This window comes from Nyctereutes procyonoides, unplaced genomic scaffold (genome assembly GCF_905146905.1).
Source record: "Nyctereutes procyonoides isolate TBG_1078 unplaced genomic scaffold, NYPRO_anot_genome, whole genome shotgun sequence".
NCBI lineage: Eukaryota > Metazoa > Chordata > Mammalia > Carnivora > Canidae > Nyctereutes > Nyctereutes procyonoides.
The window spans coordinates 7,038,490-7,060,554 of NW_026575125.1; the positions used below are offsets into that span (position 1 = coordinate 7,038,490).

General features: G+C 43.5%; 1 pseudogene; it reads right to left on the minus strand.

The window, feature by feature from the left end:
* Nucleotides 1–5,211: 5,211 nt before the first annotated feature.
* On the minus strand, nucleotides 5,212–5,282 carry LOC129519008 (U2 spliceosomal RNA; annotated as a pseudogene).
* Nucleotides 5,283–22,065: the final 16,783 nt, after the last annotated feature.

Genomic DNA, 22,065 nt, shown 5'->3' on the forward strand with positions numbered 1-22,065 from the left:
TATGCGAATTTGCGTTCTACCTCAAAAAAAAAAAAAGTTAAAAACAAATCTAAGAAGACCAGGCAGCTGTTGGATTTGGCCCACGGGTCACGGTGTGCTCGGGCCTGCTCTACTCCACTTGGACTCCACTTTGATAGTTGATGAACTCTCCAACTCTGCCTGGAACCTGTTTCTAAGATTTGTCTGTAGGCAGATATCATAGCCCCTGATCCAACTCCCGCCAACCCCCCTCATTTTCTCTCTACAGCCGCATGTCCCCCTTTAGGTCCTAGCCTGGTGCAAGCGCTCCACGCTGGGAAGGTGGCTTCGTCCACATTACAGTTCTCCCATTGCGCTAGGTGGGCTTTGGAGCTGACCTCACAGAGCTTCCTTTCTCTCCGTGGGTTCCTCATGCCCAAAGCACCTCCCTCAGCTAGTCAGCTTTTAGGTTTTGAACTTACCAGCCTCGATGGGAGACACACAAACACTCAACACATCCCAGTTCTCTTGAACTCAGTGCCATCACAAACAGCCCTCATTAAGTCACTGTTTTCTCTCCATGGCATGTTAGTTTGCAAGCTAATGCCAGTCTGTGTTGATGCCTGACCCCCTTAAGCACGCTGACTGACCTAAGATGTCCCTACGAACAGTGATGAATCTGCGGGAATAAAGGATAGTAGGTCCAGACTTCAGTGTCGGCCCTGCTCATTCTACCTTCGTGGTCTTTGTACCTCGTCTAACACTGAGTCTGATGGTTTTCATCACTAAAGAATATCTGATCCTCTTATCTATGTCTTTGATTGGTACCTGAATGAAATGAGTTAATAGATGTGCAACAACTGGATAAATGGTAAAACTTGATGTTAATTATCAACTAAGGGAGGCTTGCAGAAGAGCAATTTGTGGCTTTATGTTATACTTATATTCTGCATGTAGTAGTAATAGAAACATTTCCCATACTTGAGAGAAGTGTCATTTGCCTTGTATTAGTTAGAGACCACACGGAACATAGATGAACTCCTCCAGCCGAGGGTCCCTTGGCCAACCCGCCAGCCACATGAGTGATCTGACACAAGGTCTACAGAAGAATGGCTCAGCTGAGGCTTTCTCAAAACGCTGAACTCTACAGAACCATGCACAAATAAAATACTTGTTTCTGCTTTAAGACTCTAAGTTTTGGGGTAGATTGTTATGTGACTGACATAGATGGACTGATAGAACTTCTAAGTAATTCTATATTCCTAGCAAGGAATAGAAGGCTGAAAGGTTGTATGAGATGTTTTCTAGGACTAGGGAAGAAAATGACTTAAAAATATTTTACTTATTTATGTAAGACAGAGAGAGGGAGAAAGAGAGAGGGCAAGAGCAGGGGGGAGGGGCAGAAGTGGCTCCCTGCTCAGCAGGGGACTCAATTCCAAGACCCTGGGATCATGACCTGAACCAAAGGCAGATGCTTCACCGACTGAGCCACCCAGGTGCCTTGGGAAGGAAATGGCTTACATCACTTTCTATCACATTCTATTGGCCAGAACTTAGTCCTACAGCCCCATTTAGCTCCAAGGGAGGCTGGGAAACGCAGTAGTCCTGTACTCCCAGGAAGAGGGTACAACACATTATCTGCCATAGCTATCCATGGCTGCTTCTCTCATTTTCCTTCTGGTGGATGGAATGAAATCTTGGTTCTCTTCCTGTAAGGGGCACAGTGCTGTAGCACTGAGGAATCACAATCTCATTTCTTGATTCATGCATCTTGTTATGTTAGTTTTGAAACCCCATCGGGTTAGTATCAAAAACTCTCCTCCATTAAATCAGACCTGACATTTTGACAATTCTGGCCATTCAGACCTGGCATTTCCCAATGTCAGTACCAGGAAATACAAAGAAACAGGGTTGTATAGAATTACCCTCCACTCAAAACCAAAGCTGCTGTCCTAGTAGATATTAAACTATTACGTTTCCCCATTAACTCTGTGCCCACCTTCCTGACAACCTTAAGATAGTATATCTTAGTTCTTGTAGTGAGAGAAAATTTTATCTTATTTGCAAAGATAACATACACACAGCTATATTTACAGTAACTATTTTTTTGAAATTTTTAATCCAGACAAACAACGAGTAGGAAACACTCCTGAGAAGCCGAAGTCAACATATTGAAGCAGAACAGTTTAAAGGAGGCCAGTTTAAGATTGAAATTGCAGGCCAGCTTGCTGTGGTTTGATGTCCCAAAGTGGCTCTCATGCTTTCACATGTCACAGTTTCTCTATGGTTATTAACATTTATTTTTGCATTAAAATAATAATAGAAAATGTATATCTGTTTCCTGATACGGAATCCCCACCCATCTTGTTCCCACGGCACAGTCACTTGGTGTCAGGTTGAGGAGATAAGGGAAGAACACAAAATCTACAGATACACAGAAAATGACTGACATTAGCATCTTTTCCACAGGGCTTGCTTCAAAGAACAGCATCCACTGAAAAAGAAGGATGGGAGTGATTTCTACTGGGAGCCAATTTTATTTTATTTTGTTTGTTTATAACAAAGAGGTGTTGTTTAAAAGAGGCTATTTAAAAGGAAAAATGTGGTAAAATTATAGAAAGACTAAGCTGAAAAGGAATTTTCTGAGGTTTAGCCAATTTCCTCAATTCAAGTCACTCAATTGAATTGGCTCAATTCCATTAAATAAAAACAAACAGTTACCCAGCATCTAGAGTATATCAACCTTAGGGATGCAATGACAAGTAAGATTCAGTCTGCCAGCAAATATCTCAGTCCTTGTGTGAAGAAACTTGACCTGGAGATCTGAAGTGACTCATGTAAGTCCTACAACTAGTCCGAGGGGAATGCAGGACTGATGCTCCTGCCTCACACTTCCTGATTCAGCAATGGGCCACAGATAGGCTATCGCTTCCCTACGCCAAATCAGAGCTATCACCAGAGAACTCACCCAACTAGTCAGATGCTTCATCTATGTGATGCTCAAAAGAAACCAGCAAAATGAGGTACTAAATATGAGAGGTGACATTTTATAAGAAGGGAGGAAAGACAAAGGGAATAACAAGGCTTTAGAAAACTTTTCAAGTTCCCTATCAATTTCTTAAGATATTGTTTTTATAGTCTTTGCTGTTTAATGATGATAATCTTTGCTGTCATTGGAGTCAGGCATATCTGATAATCAGTGAATTTCCTGGCTGGGAGGAATTGTGGGTCTCAGCAATAGTTATAGTAATAATAATAGTAGCCATAATACGAGCAGACAATCCTTTTTGAGTGCTTACTATGTGCCATCGACTATTGTAAGGGGCATATTCAAATATATTCAAATATATTTCAAAATAACTCATTTAAGTCTAAAAATAAAACTATGAGATGAGTATTATAATTATTTTTTTTAATTTTTTAATTTTTTTAAAATTTATTTATGATAGTCACAGAGAGAGAGAGAGAGAGAGAGAGAGGCAGAGACACAGGCAGAGGGAGAAGCAGGCTCCATGCACCGGGAGCCCGATGTGGGATTCGATCCCGGGTCTCCAGGATCGCGCCCTGGGCCAAAGGCAGGCGCCAAACCGCTGCGCCACCCAGGGATCCCGAGTATTATAATTATCTCCATGTAAGCATTAGCTCTTGCCACACTTAATGCTGTGTAAAAAACCTCCCCCAAATTCAGTGGCTTATAACCACCATCACTTATTATTGCTCTTGAGTGTATGGGTCAACTGGTGGTTCTCCTGGTCTTGGCTGGGCTTGCTCATTCATCTACAGTCAGCTGCAGGTCCCCTGGGCAGGAGATCTGGGATGGCCTTTGCTGGGTTGACTCCACTACATGCTAACCTTCCTCCATATGTCTCTCAGATCCTTTCAGCAGGTTAGCTCAGGCATTTTCCCATAGTAGAGACAGGGGTGCATGAGCAATTAATAGGACAAGAAGAAATGCAGAAGCAATTTTGAAGCCTGCTTGCATCCTGCTTGCTTGAAGTCAGGGGTAGCATTGGGATCATCATTATAAACATCTACCGCAGAAGTTAAGTAACTTGTTCTTCTAATTAGGATATGTGCTCACCTTTGTGTAACAGAGTCCAAAACAGCAGCAGATCATTACTACTAGTCCCAAGATAGGCAGTCCAGGCTTGTATGTTTGGTGTGCTCTACAAGGCCTCCAGGTTTCTTTTATCGAGTTTTTCTGCCTTCCTCTCAAATGGTGTATGCGCTGCAGTGTCTAAGATTGGTCATCACTTCAACCTGTTCCAAAGTAAAGATGGCTATCAAGGAGGGAAGAAAAGTATGCCTTCCCTCCTCCTTACAGATATGAGTAGAAATCTCAGGATTTCTACTTCTGGTAATATGAGCTAGGTGATATGAACCAATCCTCCTGCAACTAAGAAAGTTAAAACCTAAGAAGCATCCAAGAGCCAATAAGATATTGAGGAATTATTGGCCTGACATTCTCGAGAGGCTGCTAACTCAGAGGAGATGAGCAAAGCACTTAGAGCTGCCTTTGTCTTGGGGGATGCTTCGTTGTCCTTCTGGTGACCCCAAGGGACTAAAAAAACAAAGACCTAAATCCTGTTTAGGCTGGGCAGCAAAGGGATTTGCCCTAGAAGTAATAGTAAACTGGAGGTAAACTGACACTTGCCTCATCAAAAACCAGCTTTGCAAAACTATGATTTTCCCTCAGAAAATCTCATATCTAAACTTTAAATCAAGGTGATACTAAATTGCAAGCACTAGCCCCAGTCACCTAGCAGAGATAAACATAAGAAAATATCACCTTAGTCCTCAAATTATTCCTACACATAATACTTCCGATATAATAACAAACACATGACCAAATTTAACTAGACAGAAAGGAGATAAGACCAAATGGGCAAGAACTAACAGAAACAACAGACAGTAGAAACAGATCTGTAGACCACAATGATTGGAATTGTCATATACAGACTGTAGAACAGTAAAGATTATTATCATTAAACAGCAAAGAATATAAAAACAAAATCTTAAGAAAATTGACAGGGAACTGGAAGATATAAAAATCGATGTAACAATTTTGTAAAAGAACCAAGTAGAGGGATCCCTGGGTGGCACAGCAGTTTAGCGCCTGCCTTTGGCCCGGGGCGCGATCCTGGAGACCCGGGATCGAATCCCACATCGGGCTCCCGGTGCATGGAGCCTGCTTCTCCCTCTGCCTGTGTCTCTGCCTCTCTCTCTCTCTGTGACTATCATACATAAATAAATAAAAGTTTTTTAAAAAAAAGAACCAAGTAGAAATTCTACACTTGATCTTAGCCAAAAGGCCAAGAAGCAATGCCAAGTAGGAATTCTAGATTTGAAAAATACCACAACAGAAAATAACAAGATTAACAACAGATTGAGAATAAGCCCAAAGGAACAGTGCTAGATGAAGCTCAAGTCAAAGGATGAGACTCAGAAGAGCCAGAAGATAGTGATAGAGCTGAATATATGTTTAATTGCAGTCCCATGAACAGAGGAGAGGGAGAAGGAGGTTGTGAGATTGAGAGAGAAGTAATTTTGAAGTGATGAAGGCCAAGAAACTTCAGAAACGATGGAAGACAGCAATACACAGAGGTGCACTGCATCCCAAACAGAACTTTTAAAAATCCACATGTAACAGAGCTTATTAAACTTTAGAAAGCAGAATTAAGCAATCTTATCCCTTTGGTTCTCGTTGTCCAGATCTTGGTCATGTAGCTACAACTACCTGCAGGAGAGGGTGGAAAATGTGAGGTTTTACTCCATTGTTTATTCAGATGTATATGCTCTGACAAACACTGCAAGTTTATTACCATGAGAGAGAAGAGAAGCATCAGCGTTGACATTGATGTCTTTCCAAGGTCACACGGCTAGTAAGTGGCAGATCAGATATTTACTTCAGCGTGGCCGGGCTCTGTAGCCTGTGCTCTAGTTGTTTGCTGTACAAGCGTATGACTATAGTCCAATGCTTGGGTTTGCAACCATTGGCCGCAACTCAACAGAGTGTATTAATTAAGCAAAAGGATGATTAAAGACAGATTGGAAACAGGATAACCAGACCAGGATCATGCTAGCAGAAAACCAGCACTTCTCAAACATTTCAGTGTTGTTCATATTCATTAAGAATATGCCACCCATGACACAAGGTCTGAAAGTGTACAAAAGGCTGCAAATACACCAACTTCAGGAGGCTTAAGTTTGCATTGGCAGCTTTAGGCATCTGATTAATGTTTTTGAGCACAAAGGACAAGATGTGTCTCAAAATCAGAGTCCCATGAATGCAAATAACAGGAGAGAAGATGAAAAGTTGATTCTCATCTTTCAGTACCCAAAGTCAATTTTTAAAAAAATGTGACCTCAGATATATACCAAATAGAATCAAGTATTTTTTAAAGTAGATCTAAGCCAGGCGCTTAGCAAACTATGACTCATGGGCCAAATTCATCCTGCCTCTGTTTTTGTTAATAAAGTTTTATTGGTACACAACCACATCCATCCACATCCGTATTACCCACGACTGCTTTTGCACTACAGTGGTGGAATTGGGTAGTTGTGACAGAAACTGCATGATTTGCAAAGCCAAAAATATTTACTCTCTGGCCCCTTTCACAAGCAGTTGGCGGATCCGCACTCCAAGCCAATGACAACTTCATGATTCCAGGCAAAGATAAATTCATCTTCATATTCAGCCTTATTATAAAGGAACATCTGGGGTATTTATCTCCTCTTGGCCTTCTTTATTTTCAGGTGGAGATTTAAAAGGTTTTTTTTTTATTATTGAAGTAGAGTTGACATATGTTATATTAGTTTCAGGTGTAGGAGGAGATTTTTTTTTAAGACTTGATTTATTTATTCATGAAAGACAGAGAGAGAGAGGCAGAGACACAGGCATAGGGAGAAGCAGGCTCCCTGCAGGGAGCCCGATGCAGGACTCGATTCCAGGACCCCGGGATCACGACCTGAGCCAACTTGAGCCAAAAGCAGGCGCTCAACTACTGAACCACCTAGGCGTCCCTGGAGGGAAGATTTTTGACTGTGTGAAAGCTCCTCTTGTTTAAATGAGCACCAAGAATTGAACCTGACAATTTTGGATATAGTTTTTAATCCACCAGCATTATATAAATTCTTTATTTCTTTTTTTAACCGAATTAAATAATTTTCCAAATTTAATTGGTCAAGTAGCTTGATAAGCATAGGCAAATAAAACCATCGTATACAAGGAGAATACATTGCCCTGAAAGGCCTGCTTGGTACAGGTTTCTCTGAAGAAAGGGTGTTTTCTCTACAATGGATGATTGAAAACCAAAGACATGTTTTTCTAAGGTCAGACCATAAGGAATCATAAAATCAATATTTCTAACATTTATGGATTTGCTCTCATTAGTTTTTGGCAATACATGACTTCTTGATTTTTGAAAGAGGTACAAAATGGTGCAGAAAGCTTCTGGAACATGAATAAAATATATATATTTTTTATAATTTTAGTGTAAACAAATTCCAAACATATGGATCACATTTCCTTTTAAAAATAAAGGGTCTTAGCATTTAATGGGAAAAGCGATTTGCAAAATATGCTTTGGATTTTGCCAAAACCGAATCACTCAAAATGTACAATTAACTCTAAACGAAACCAAACTCAACTGTCTTTGCTTTGAATGACTAAAAAACACATCTCCCATTGTTGTTCATGCCTTTCAGTTCCCAAGTCGAGAAAGGGAAGTCAGAATGTGCTGTGAAATGTACTGCTCTTCGTAAAGTCATGCATCAAAATGTAGTTGAACGGGAGAGTGCTTCCCAGGGGAATATGTGTGACCTTCTCATGTGTAAATCTATTTTGACTAGTTATGATGTTTAAGAGGAATTACAGGGAGGAACTGACGTGCTTCCTGGTAAGGGATCAAGTTGTTAATTTCCACCGGCTATGAAATGCTTATTTGTGTCCTGAGAGCTAAATAATCTGACAAAAGTCTTCGACATTTTAATGACCTTTTATATTTGTAATGAGAGCAGTAGAGTGGTAATAAATGTGCCATTAAAAAACACATTAGGTTTTTTTAAGGTTTTTCTCTTAGATCATATTCATTTGCAGAAACAAACATTGCTGTTTTAAAAGCAAGCGGGACTGACTGACTAATTGTTGGGGTAAGACACGGAGGAGTACTTTCCTACCGGCAGTTTCCAGTTCTCCATGGCAGGGATCGAACTCACTGCGGGGCAGGCACAAACCCAAACCGGGAGCCCAAGGCCCCCGAGAGCTCATGTATCCACCAGGCTCTACTCTGAAAATAATACATGTGACTCCTTTGAGGAAATATAAATCAAGAATTAGGAATCAGGGGTGGTTTGGAACATGTAAGCGATTCTCATAAGAATTAAAATTTTAAATGGAACTTAGGATAGGAGATGATCTACAAGCCACATGCCAAGAGTCGAGGAGGGTCATGAATTGAGGAGTGCATTTATCATGATGCAAATACGTTTTAGTTCTAGATAGAACAGGGGAAACCGAAGGGGCACTATTTTAATATTGAAATCTAAGAGCATAATTAGAACAGCTGCAAAACCACTGCATACACAGAAGAATAAACAAGAAGGAAAAGAAAAGGAAGGAACCCTCAGCTTGTTGCCCTCCTGGCCCCCGTCACATGCCATCGCAGCCATTTCACTGCCTTGCAAAGTCTTTCATTTGCCAAAGAATGAGCCAGTAAGGGGAGGGATTTTATATTTTCATATCCATTTCTCCAGGTCTTTGATGCAACCGAAAGGGCATGAGAGCGAAAGAAAACGTGTAAATCTGGCATCTCAAAGGTCAACTTCTGTCATGTTTCAATAGCATATTCTTATAATATTGGCACTTTCCAAATTCTGCATGATTCACAATTCTCCACGCTGTATGTCCACTGTGAAACTGCTCGTTTCTTGCAAACACCAGTAAGCCCATGCAATTTAAGTTTGCTATTTTCTATTTCTACCCAAACCCATCTAAATGCGGAACCTGCACTGTTGACGGAGCAGCAGGCTGCAAGCAGCAATAATCACCACTGTTCCTTGTGAATCAAATGCTTCTGCCGTTCAGCAGATTGGTCCCAGCAGTCAGATCATTACTTCTTGAGTTGCCCATTATGTGGTTAAAATTTACATAAATATTAGGTACGCTCAGTCCCTTCCCTGTGGCTTTTCCAGAAGGACCACATTCCTGTATATTTATTAGCCACTTTCAAAGCTTCTTGTTGTTATAACTCGCAGAAAAGAGAAAGTCGGAAATATAAAGAGGTCTTAGATTTGTATCAATCAGGGCTGTGTTCATGTAATCTTATGAAGATTTAGTAAGTAAATGCATAACTGAACTCTAGAAGGCAGTTGGGGCAAGAATAGTCTTCTCCGTCTCTCTTCCTGGAAAATATCCAGAGATGGCTTCCCTTTCTCTGATTGTTGCACACTTCTCTCCCTCTGCCTTGATTTTCAGGTGATACTTTCTCTCTTGATATCGTTATGGCACATGACTCCTTGTCACCTTCCATCAGAGCCCCCAGCTTCTCTTATTTTACACGTCTCTCTTGTTCCCTCCAGTCCCTGCCCCTCCTCCCTACCCTTTCCCCTCCTCCGACCCCCCATCCCATTTTCCTTTTATCAGGACTTGCTACTTTCCTCTGGCTGGTTCAGTCTTCCATTTCTGGAGCTTGTAGGGCCATCAACACAAGATTCACACAAGTGTTTCCATTTCCTCCTGGGCCCACGGGAAGACTCTTGCACTGAGTGGGCCATGAAATGATGTCCACGTGATAGATTGGGGGCGATGGTGATGTTTGCCTCTTCTAGGCCTCCTGAAAATCCTGCAGAGTCTTTCACCTCCCTTCCATGCTCACATCATGGATTGGCCAGTTGGAGAGACTTTGGCAGGATGATTCAAGGCTCTGGAGGTCTCTGAAGTTGTAGAGGTTGGTGGAAGCCCCAGAGAGAAGAAGCCTGGTTGAAGGAGAGCCGCCCAGGACAGTCATGTGATGGGGACATCTGTTCTGCACTTTGTGTCAGCACAAGAGCTTCGATCGTGTTAAGCCACTGCGATTTCGGGCTGTCCATTATGGCAGCTTGCCAGTGTTGACTATTGCAGTGATGCCGATTCGAGATTCAGCTCAACCATCATCTCCTCTACGGGATCTTTCTTCTGTGGGCTTCTGGAGCACTTTGGTTTGCCCTAAGGGCACACAGCTTATTCAGTTGTATGAGTCGCAATTAATATTTTACCTCTAGCCCTTCTTTCTTAGAGACCTTCACTTTGTATTCTGGGGCTTCCCGCAGTGGCTGGCACAGAGCAGAAAGATACTCAGTGAATCTTGGTAGATGTTGCCCTTCCTGGAGAAGAAGCCATCACCACTGGGGGAGCGTCCGGCACCGCAGCCCTCGGGGATGGAGTGCGGTTGGTGAGAGCTGAGGTGTGGGGGCAATCAGCCGTGTGCCCTTCAACACCATTGCCTACTCTGGCTATTACACACGGAATGCTTTGTCATCACTCCATGGGGAGTGTAAGTAAAGGCAGGTTTACATGATGCAGTGATCGTGCTTAGATAACCATTTGTTACTATATGTGTCTGTCTTTGCCTGAGCGCTGTTCTAGGTACCTGGGGAAAGGAGGTGACTATGACAGATCAGGTCCTCGCCTGCGGGAGTCTACTTTTTGAACCATTCGCATCATGGTATCTTTTTTCAAAGGTGCCTTTCCTTTGCATAAATTGTAGGGATGTTGAACAGTGTGTGAAGCACAGTGTATTCCTTTTGGGCAAAACACAGAGACCAGGCAAACAGTAGGAACCCCCAGAATTCCAGACACTATAAATAGGGTATCCATATAATTTCTCATCTCCTATCTTCCACTGTTCATTTGCAAGGATTTTATTATCTGATTACAGAGGTCACACATGACTTATAATTTAATTTCTCTGCTTGCATTTTTCCCCTTCTTCTAAATGTTCGAGAGCTCCTTGAGGATGGAGACTAAGCCTTTAATTCAGTTCAACAAATAGTTATTGAACACACAATCTATTTCATTCCTTTGGGGAAAAAAAGATTGCGGACCCCTCTAAATTCATTCTATACTCCTTACAAATAATCCCTGTCGAGAATGGGACTTTCTTCGAGGCATTTACTATTCAAGTCTTTTTTGTCACATAAGATTTTACTTGTCCCAGATTTCTTTTTTCCCATCCCATCTTTTTTCCCATCAAGATCTGAGTGATCTTCCTGCTTCCAATCTCCTGTAGCCTCTTCTCCAACATTTGCCTCCCAATTTTTGAAAAATTATATCATTCAATTAGTAAATTAAATCGAATCTTGAATGTCCAAGGGAAATTCTCTCTATAAAGGGATTGTAGGGAGAATTCAATCATTTGATTGCATTGACTATCTGTGGGAAAGTAGAACTTATTAAAAACCAGATTTGATGAAAATAGTAACATGTTTACATTCAGTTTCAATTCATTTCATTCTTTTAACCTAGAGCTTTTCAGAATGAGGTTTCTGATGCCTACCCCATAACTGTTGCCCAACTTGGTGGAAAGGGAGATTCAACAATGTGTCAGAGTAACTCAAGAGAGTGATCTAGAGTGTTGGAAGGGGGTAGTTTGCATCCATCTAGGGAGGAGGAGCTGGAAAGTCAAACGGAGAGGAGAGAGAAGTGGGAAGAAGCCACCAGAACAAGAAGGAACTCAGAGACTCACACTTGATACTCCCTGAGGACACAGAAAATAGAATTGCCAGATTTGGCCAAGAAACAAACAATGAGAAGTCAACCCAGAAACGACAACAACACAATATAGGATAGCCGGTTAAACTTGAATTCCAAATAATTCAATTGCATGGGATATACTTATACTACAAACCTGTTCGTGTTTTAATCTGAAATTCAGATTTAAGTGGGACTCTGTTTTATCTGGCGACTCTGACTAAAAAGCCACTCAGTGTAAAAGTGAAGAAGTGTTTTTAAAATCAATCGTGTGCATTTGTGATTGCCTTTCTATCTAGAAATTGCCATCCAAAGGTCCATTATCCCAGATGTTGTGAGCTAGACCAGTCGGTTAAGTATGGCTCCTCTGTGGGCCTGTCCTTTGCTCCTGGGCTAAGGAGTGTGTTAAATAAAGAATCGAGAAGCACCACGAAAAGAAACTATTGGTTTCCCAGAAGGGACTGGCCTTGTCGGTGGCACTGCCCGGAAGCCAGATCTTTACAACCCAAAGGATGACTTTCCAGTGGGGGGGTGAAGAGCCCTGTCCCCAGCGCAGGCTGAAGAGGCTGCAGCAGGCAGAGGGCACAGGGTGAGCTGAGAATGAGTCCCCATGGGTCAGAGCCCAGAGATAGGAAGTGGCCCTTGGGAGGGGCCTGGGGGAACATGGGGCGCCAGATGGGCGCCTATGGCAAATTTTGAAAACCTAGGCTCTATGAATGTTTTAGACTGGATCGCTGTCGTGGGGGCCGTCCCATGCACTGTAGGATGCTGAGCAGCATCCCTGGCCTCTGTCCACTAGATGCCAGTAGCATCCCTCCCCCTCCAGTTGCGACAACCAAAAATATATCCAGCCATTGCCAAGTGTCCCCTGGTAGGCCACATTGCCCTGGGTTAAAAATCCCTGTCTTACGGAAAGAGAAGCCAAGGAACTGCAAGCAACAGCAGTATGGGAAAACAGACCTAAGAAACAAAGGGAGCAGACAAGGATCCATAGCAAGGGGAGCAGAGTCTCATCACCAGAGCAGAAAACTCCCCACCGGGTTAATTGCTCAGGCAGCCCGCCCTTCCCTACCTGCTGCCTCCCCCCACCTTGCAGAGCCTGGGGAAGTGGTACCCTAGGCTCTCCGAGGGCAGAGGGGGAAACTTTAAGAGAAGACCATCGTTACCCTGAGAAATCGTCCACCACAGCCTCTGAGTGATCTTCCTGCTTCCACTCTCCTGTAGCCTCTTCTCCAATGGCCCGGGCAGTCTTTGAAAAAACAGAAACTGGACCTCATGACAGCCTACACAAAACTCTCCGGTGGCTTCCTGCTACACTCAAGCTAACCCCCAGCTCTTCCCCATGACTCGCCAGGACCTGCGTGATCTGGCCCTTGCCTCCCTCCCCACCTTCACGCTGCCCAGACTGGCTGCTTGATCACTACCCCCAACCACACTGGCCTGATGGCCGGTCCTACCTGCAGGCCTTTGTTCACGCTGTACCCCCTCCCCCAGACACTTACCTTCCATAAGGTCTCTGCTTGAATATTACCTCCTTGAATTTTACCTCCCTGATCACCATATTTACCTGGCTACCTAGCAATCTCTTACAAAAGTTCTGCTTTTGCCCCTTACTATGCTTATTTTTTTTCATAGACTTCATCCATGTTGATATTTCATTTATATTACTCATTTATTCATCATATTCATTTATACTGTTCAATATTTTTGTGCTTACTTTTTCCCGGAATATATGTTTACCAGGCTATTTACTTGCCTCTGTCCACATTTTTAGGGCCTAGAAGAGCCAAGCACATAGTAGCAGCTCAATAAACATTTGTTGAACAAAAGAACAACTGGCGATTGGCAAAGCTAATTACAGAAATGTTGTAATTAGTGGTATGTGTTTAACCTAAGCATTTATAATTGCAGTTAGCATTTCTTGGATACTCTGTAATCTCTTTGTATTTTGAGTATCACTGGAAAACATCAGATGGATATCACTTACGGTTTAAGAGGAAGGGCCACATGTCCCCAGATGCCCAGGAGGGTCCCAATTTATGCCTATTGTCCCGGTGGAATTATTAATAGCACCATCACTCCCAAGAACACCCTCACTTGCATAATAAGTTGAATTTGTATAGAGTATGGATGTGTCTTTTAACAAATATGGGCAATAAGTAATAGAGGTTGAGCATAAAATGAGATGGGAGGGAGGCTGGAACTTGCAGGCATGACCTCATGGAAGATTTGGAATTAGAATGGAGCCTGGACAGATCAATAGGAAGAAGGATTTTTTGGATGGAGCAAGTCACACGTGCAAAGGGACAAAGATGAGACTGTGCTACAGTGGTTATACACGGCAAATTGTGATGGAAGGTTTAGGCAAGAGGACCATCAGGGGTAAAATTTGAAGGTAAATAAGGGGCAGATGGGAATGGCCTAGATTCCGAGGCTCAGACTTAGGGCCGCATCCTGTAGACGGGAACTGTCTGTTTAAGGGCACTGGTGTGCTCCTATCACTTAAACACAGATTCAGATGGCCAGGTTGGAATATTCGACACTCACTGGAAAAACAATTTCTTAAACACAAATGGCTCTCTCAAATCAGTCCCAGATAAGGCGGGAGAAGATGATATGGGCTTTGGAGAGGCTAAAGGAGGGAGAGTTGGCTTGTTAACGGCAGCTGTTTCAACAATTAGACTTAAATTCAGTGCAGTGATTCGATTTAGTTTAACGAAATCAAGTCTTACATTTCACCTTCCTAATAGTTTCCACCCCTCCAGCGAGCCAGGACAGCTTGCTTTGGGGATAAGTCACTGCCACTCTGTTTAGTCAACACTAAAACAACAAACCAGAAGTATGTCCGCTCTCACACTCTTGAGGAAATAATCAAGTCACTGAGGACTTAATCCCAGACCACTGGAAGAAGGCGGGCATGGCTGACTCATCCACTGGAGTGAGTGATTTTTACTATTGGCCCAAGTATTATTTCCAAAACAGGCCAACAACATTTTGAAGTCCCATTAAAACAAACAAACAAACAATAAACAAGCAAATTCTCTCCGTCAACTTCACCTCTCTAGAAGTTTTGTTTTTATAAAAAGGATACTTTATCATTCAGTTGCATTTTATTTCATGGATACTTTTTCCAGAGCAGATGGATCTCCCCTCTCCTTTTTTTTTGGCTAGACACAAAAGAACACTGCTAACACAATGATCCAGCACAGCCGCGGATTGTGGCCTGGAGTCTCTAGTCACAGGTGTTTTTACAGAGGCATGGTTTTGGATTTAAAAGCATCTTTGTTCTGAGATTAACCCTCTGGGTTCCTTTAGAGAGTACCTGCCTCATGAAAAGGAGAAAAAACAAAGGCAGAGGCACGTAAAGATCTGATACCATCCCTACCACCACAAAGAGGCCAGGGTATGAGAAGTGGGATAAGTTATCTGAATTGTCACCAAAGGATTTAAACTTTGGCTAAGAGTCCTTTGTCTACTTTTTCAGGAAAAGTTGGGGAAACCAAAGTCCTCTGGTTCTTACATTTCCATTGCTGTTTGAAATGTTGTATTGAGGGGCAGCCCCCGGTGGCTCAGCGGTTGAGCGCCGCCTTCAGCCCAGGGCGTGATCCTGGAGACCGGGGATCGAGTCCCACGTCGGGCTCCCTGCATGCAGCCTGCTTCTCCCTCTGCCTGTGTCTCTGCCTCTCTCTCTCTCTTTCTCTCTCTCTCATGAATAAATAAATAAATAATCTTAAAAAAAAAGAAATGTTGTATTGAAAAAAAAATCATTCGGTCCCATAAATGACAGAGTGGCCTTTAGATGGCCAGAGTGGCCTTTAGAGGCCCCATGCACTGAGCTGATGGCCAGGGTGAAGCTGAGGAATCAGTGATGACTGTCTATACACAATAAAATCAAAGAGAGTGTGGCATACTTTTCGCAGCAGATTCAGTTTAGAACTTTCTGTTCTTTCGTTGTTGGCAATGGAGATGGTGGTGGTGTTTCTGGAGATGAAATTAAATTTAGAGTTCTGTTTGGATAGATATCAACTTGCTCAGCAATAGACTAGGAAGATTAAAAAGAGAGATGGAATGAAAATCTACACATATGAAGAATAATAAAAATGGAACAAATTATCTTTAAGCTGTTAACTTAGGTTTTTTGAGGGTTGGCTTCTATTTTATTTCCATTAAAAAGAAAAAAAACAAATTATTGGAAAATAATTAGTCGTTTCCCTCAAAATAAAACAATAGTACAAAGAGAGCATTTCTACTTAATGTGGTGGAACTGACATTCTGGAATTTCCAAGGCTAGGGCATAAGAAGCCTTGCCAGGTTCTCTTGGACTGCTTGCTAGGGGGAAGACTGCCACCATGCTGTGAGGAAGCCCAAGCTAGCATGTGGAGAAGCCACATGGAGAGGGAGGGATGATCAATCAGCTCCAATAATCCCAGCCATCCCAGGCAACATACGTGTAAGTGTCAAGCCTTCAGATGACGCCAGGCCCAACCTCCATCTGATAGCCATCACTGAGATGAGACTCCCAGCACAAACCATCAGTTGAACCCAGTCTACTCACAGAACCGTAAAGATAATAAGTCGTGTTTTTAAAGCCACTGAGTGTTGGATGGTTTGTTGTGGGGTGATAGATAATTGCAGAAGACTCTGAAAGTAATGTCAACTTGCAAATTTGGTGATGGCCCGAGGAAAAAAGATACAGAGGTGGCCGAGAGCCATGGCTTTGCCACCAGGCTGCCTGGGATTGACTCCATGGGTTCAAGTCCTGGCCCTACCACTCTGGATCCTTACTTGCCCTCTCAAAGCCTTAGCTTCTTATTTGTAAAATGTGGATGATGGCAACAGTATGTTTGAATGGTGGCTGTGAGACACAAATTCCTATAACGTATGTGGCACATTGCTTGTCAAAGGATACACACTAAACAAATTTCATCTGTTCTTATTAATAACTGAAATGGCCTCTAGAAACTGAAAGGCTTCGCAGGGGAAAAAAACTCATTTGCTTATTTAAAGAAATAATCTCTGTATTTGGATAATTTGTTCTGCTGTTTTTAATGGGCTCACCAGCTCTTTGGAAAAGAATCATCTCTAAGATGGTAAACTTGGAAAAAAGCTGGCACATTCAAAGATCGTTTTGGGGAAATAATGGTCTCTGTCTCATGTCAGTGAAAAACTTAATGTTTCTTCTAAAAACCCACCAACAGAGAAGCAAACACAGAAATGAATCTGAAGGCGTCTGTGGCAAAGTTAACTCCACTGGGCCCTGGGTAATGTATACTGTACGTTCCAGGAATGGTGCTGCCTTGGAAATTTATTATGTGTAACATTTAATAAAGGGAAGAGTTTAGCAAAACACCCTGGAGATCTGTGTTCTAATTGAGTATCTGCTTTGATGTGTGACTTAGAGCAAGTCACTGGAGCTCTGTCTCTGATTTCCAACTACTATAAAACAGGATTATGAGCATACTCAGAGCACCCTCAGACACTGAAAAATAAAGGGGAGGCAGAGGACCTAAAAATGTGGGTGCTTCAAAGAGGTCAGAAGGTGTGTATGACAGGATCATTAGCATCAGGACGATGAGGAGTCCCTCCGGGTTTCGGCAGGGGCAGACTGGGGCAAAGAGCATGATAATGTCCTAGAGGCATAGACACCTTCCAGCCTGCTACTTATTGATGCCAGAAAGAGACTAGAAAGGTCACCTTCAAAAAAAAAAAAGAAAGGTCACCTTCTTATCTGTGGGATAAAGTAGTATATAGAGCTATATCTATATCTGTCTCTATCTATCAATCTATCCAGGTAGCACGTATGGTATACACCATATGACCCATATACAACATGTATAACATACACCATACAGTCCATGTACCATAGCCAAGTATATGGACATGAGTGGGGGGCTATCATTTAGGAAACTCCAATTGAAATCGCACCCACCTGGTTCTGATCAAACACAACCCTTTAAAATCAGGGGAGACCATGGTCAACACCTTCGACAGGTCTTTGAAATTCATCCTACAAAATGTTAAAGGACTGGAGAATTTTCCAAAGGCCAGAAAGGGCATATCTGTTGGATATAATAACAACAGGGTGCTAACTGTAGAGAGCACTGGCCACATTTCCCTGGGAAGGCCCTCTTTGATTTGGGGGGAGCTGCCACTCCGAAGCAATTGTTGACAAACACATGGTTTTTCTCTAGTATTTGTATTGGAATGTCTATCTCTTAAGTCTTGCTTAGGTCTAAATCACCTTCATTAGCATCATAGTTCATTCCAAATCTGGCACATTCTTTTGTAGACTCTCAAAGTCACACATCTCCCCAAGTCATGTGTGAATTTAGAGATTAACTGATGTGGAGCTAGAGGAAAAAAAGGCACTTCCACTTATTTTATTTTTTTAAAGATTTTATTTATTCATGAGAGACACACACAGAGAGGGGCAGAGACAGAGGCAGAGGGAGAAGCAGGCTCCATGCAGGGAGCCTGATTGGAGACTCGATCTGGGACTCCAGGATCACGCCCTGAGGCAAAGGCAGACATTCAACTGCTGAACCACTCAGGCATCCCAGCATTTCCATTTAAAGATCTAATGGAGACAGTCATTGGAGTGGACTGGAAAGTCACTGAAGGCAGTGCTAGCCATTTTGTCCCGTTCACAGCAGAAATCCCAGTGCTTAGGACAGTGCCCTATACAGCAGGTGCTCTATAAATACTTGTTGAAAGGATGGTGACTTGAAGGCTGTGTTGAGCCTTCAACACAGAGACTCATCTGTTTGGTGATGGGTAGAGATGCGAAGACTGTATGACCTTTAAAGGATCTTGTTTGAGAATCAAGAAGGACCAAAGAAGACAGTACAGGAGCCTCCATTGGGTCTCTACCATGGCCTTTGGGACAGGGAAGGGAGACACCAAGGCAGGGAAATTGTGTGGCTAGACTACTAGGGGGATGCCAGGTTAGGGCTCTGGTGTTCATGAGGAGGGAGTTTCATGCTGAAGTCAAGAAATAGAGGAAACTGTTTCTTCTGGAACACAAGCAGCTTCCAGAGTGACCTTGGGTGTGGGAGGCGGTGACCTCTGATACCTGATGTATGATACACTGAGCTCAGTGGAAAAAACAAGACCCGTTCAAATCTCCACATAGCAGTCAAGGAGCTTTTGTTTCCTAAATGGCTGAGTCAGAGTGGAAACCAGGGAGAGAGTATTCGTAAGAGGAGACAGGCAGAGGACTTCATCCTTCGGCCACCATCTTGGTTGGGCCACCAAGACACCCGTAGCTTTTATAAAAGAAATACATTATTAAGTATGACAAGAAATCCCCTTGCTCTCTGGTGGAGGTGAGGGGGCTTGTTCTAGCAGATGATTGATCCCATATTTGACCATCTTTTTTCTTTTATTAGTCCTCTAGGTTTATTACCTTCCCTTTTGTCAATCTCTTTTAAAAACATGTTTGGGATTGCAGAACCTTACCACACAATACATGTGAGGCTCTTTGTGGAAATCTCATGACATCACTACATCCGATATTCGACAGACTTGTATGGTCACATAACTGAGTCTGTAACCCGTTTCCATAAAGGGCCAGATTATAGATATTTCCGGCTTTGTGGGCTATACAGTCTGTCTCAACTCTTCACTGTAGCATGAAACCAGCCACTGACAATACATAAAAGGATGAGCGAGGCTATGTGCCAATAAAACTTTACTTACAAAAATAGGCAGGGGGCTGGATCTCTGCCCCACACCCTACCCGCTGGGGTCTGTAGACCTTTGGTCTAGACTCTTGCTTTTCAAGCTGTGCTCCGTGGACCAGCGATCCCGGGATCTCCCGGGAGCTTCTAGCAATGCAGAGTTCTGGTGCTGGACCTCCTGGATCAGAATCTGCATTTTCACAAGGCCCAGGTGATCCAGGGGTACCCTAAGGGGTGATGCAGGAGCACCCTAAGGCGCGAGCAGCCCTGAGCTGAAGGCAGGAGGGTTTCCTAAGGGCACAATTCTTTTTCCTCCTTTCACCGTCCCGAAAATCCATCTTCCTCAGCCCTGTCCCACCAGAGCATATCGCAGGCCGAGCTCCTAGGGTTGGTTGGTTGGTTTCTTCTGGGCATTAGAACAGTTTCATTTTTAGCTATTGAGAAGTCTGGTCCAATCTAAACTGATAATTCAATAGCAGATGCATTTCAAAGGCTCTCAGCTTTCCCACTGTCATCCGGTTTGGAAGTCTTAGGAAAGAAAGAGGGGGAGGGCTGGATACCCACCCCACCCCCCAGCTTCGGACTCCAACCATCCTGTCTCTGGTTTACCCCAGCACCGCTCTGTGTTGGGGTCCCCTGGTTCTGGCAGTGTGTCCTTGGGCAGCTCACTCTCCTCCGTCAGCGTCACCCTTCCAGCCTCCCAGCCTCCCAGCCTCCCAACTTCCCAGCCTCCCAGCCTCCCAGCCTCGGGAAAGCATAGCTCCTCCCCCACCAAGCTCTGCAGGTGTGGGCTGTGCCAGCCGCCACCGGCTGACCTCTCTCCTCACCTTTGAACTTGCCTGGGCCAGAGCCGGGTGCCAGTCTTGGTGGTTCCCTGATGCTTGGACCGGGCAGGATCAGCGTCCCCGAGGCTGGCTTCTACCCTTGCAGCAGATAGAGAAACAGGCCAATCGCTCTCCCTGGGGGACGACAGGGAACTTGGGACCCTCCCTCTTCTTTCTGCGGGCTGCTCCGGTCTCTCAGTGCTCCCTTGGTGTGCACAGGGCATGTGGCAGGCAACGAGCAAGGATCACAGAGTCAGCGTGGGGCCACTTGGCAAGTCCTTCACGGAGAGTGTAGCTCATCTAATGCCTTCAGCCTCGGGCCCCGGCCAGGAATGCCCCCCAGAGCAGCCTGTTCCAGGGAGTTGCTCCCAGTCCCTTTACCCAGGACAGTGACACTTAGTGAAGTTCAGTGGCCGGCACAGGGTCCCCGGCTGGTAAAGGGCGAGCCAAAGATCTACCCCCCTGACTCCGAGGCTGGGCCTCTCCCTTCCCCAAGCTTCTCCCTGGAACACTCTTCCGACCTTTTCGCTTTACATGCAAGCAGGTGGACCTGGAGGTGAAAGTGAACACTCTTGGTTTCCAGCTAAGAAATGGTGCCTTTAACAGCATCTTTCCCTTTTTTGTGTGTGGAGTGGAAGATTCAGCAATCAGATAAATAAGGGGAAATTTTTAAGATTCAATCACTGAAGGGAAGTCTGTGTGTTACATATTTTCTTGGTGGAGAAACAGGGCAAATGTTTGCTCTGTGAAAAAAAGCAGCTCTCAAAACAGAATGTATTAAATGATTCCAATTTTGTCTTAGAAATATAAGCGCATGCATATAAAAGTGCCCAGAATAATACGTCACGAGTTGTCAGGACGTTGTTATGATCCTTCTCTGTCTACCCTTTTTACGCTCTTCTAGAGTGTTGGATGTTCCAGCGCTTGTGTTACTTTTATAATAAGGAATAGGCACACATTTATCTTGACAACACATAGAAAGGAGGGCTGTTTGTTTGTTTCCAGCTTTTGTTACTATCAATTTTCCATTCCCTATAATTTCAGCGTTAACATACGGGACAGCAATAACAGCCTTGAGAATTTTGGCAAGTTCTCCCACCTGGGATCCGTGATCTATGTCGTGTGAAAAAGACAACCATGAATTTGATAAAATGTGATTTTCAGGGAAACGCATGATTTCAGGAAAAAGGATTTACAGGGAAAAAAAAAGAAGAAGAAAAGAAAAAAAAAAGAAATTACTTCATTGAGAAAAAGCCCTGAGAACATTCAGACGAATTTAGTACTTGTGTCTGTCGTGTCGTGTGTTTGGCGGGGCCTTAGGATTGGAATTTTCTGTGTGTGTGTAACGAAGTCGGCAGGAGCCTGATCTGCCTTCACCTTTGACCTGCAGAGGTCAAGGTTTCAACGGGGATGTTTGTTGATTCTCCTGCAGCATTTATTTCTTGGTTTCCTGATGGTCAGTTTGAAAATCACGAACTCAGTCCCAAACCCACAAACTCGGTCCAAATGGCCATACTGAGTGCATTTAGATGACCGTCCACTCTGCTCGTCCTAGAACTTGAGTCCGGTGAAGCCTCATAATATTGAGGAGCAAGGACATCCACCTCATTACCAAGTCTGAGTGCTCTTCTGTACACGTCCCTCCCCACGTACCCTTCACTTTATCTTCACCCCAACTGGAGAAGCCCATCAAACCCTCTAGCTCTTCCGCAGAGCTGCCACAGACAACCCTACTTTCAAGCTTCCATCCCAAGTAGGAAGTAATTCTTCTTTTTATTTTAATGGTTCGTCACACTTGTGGCTATTTATATGTCTTATCTCCCCTGTGACATTTTGGGACTACGCATTATTAATCATTGGGTTTCCCCGAATAGCT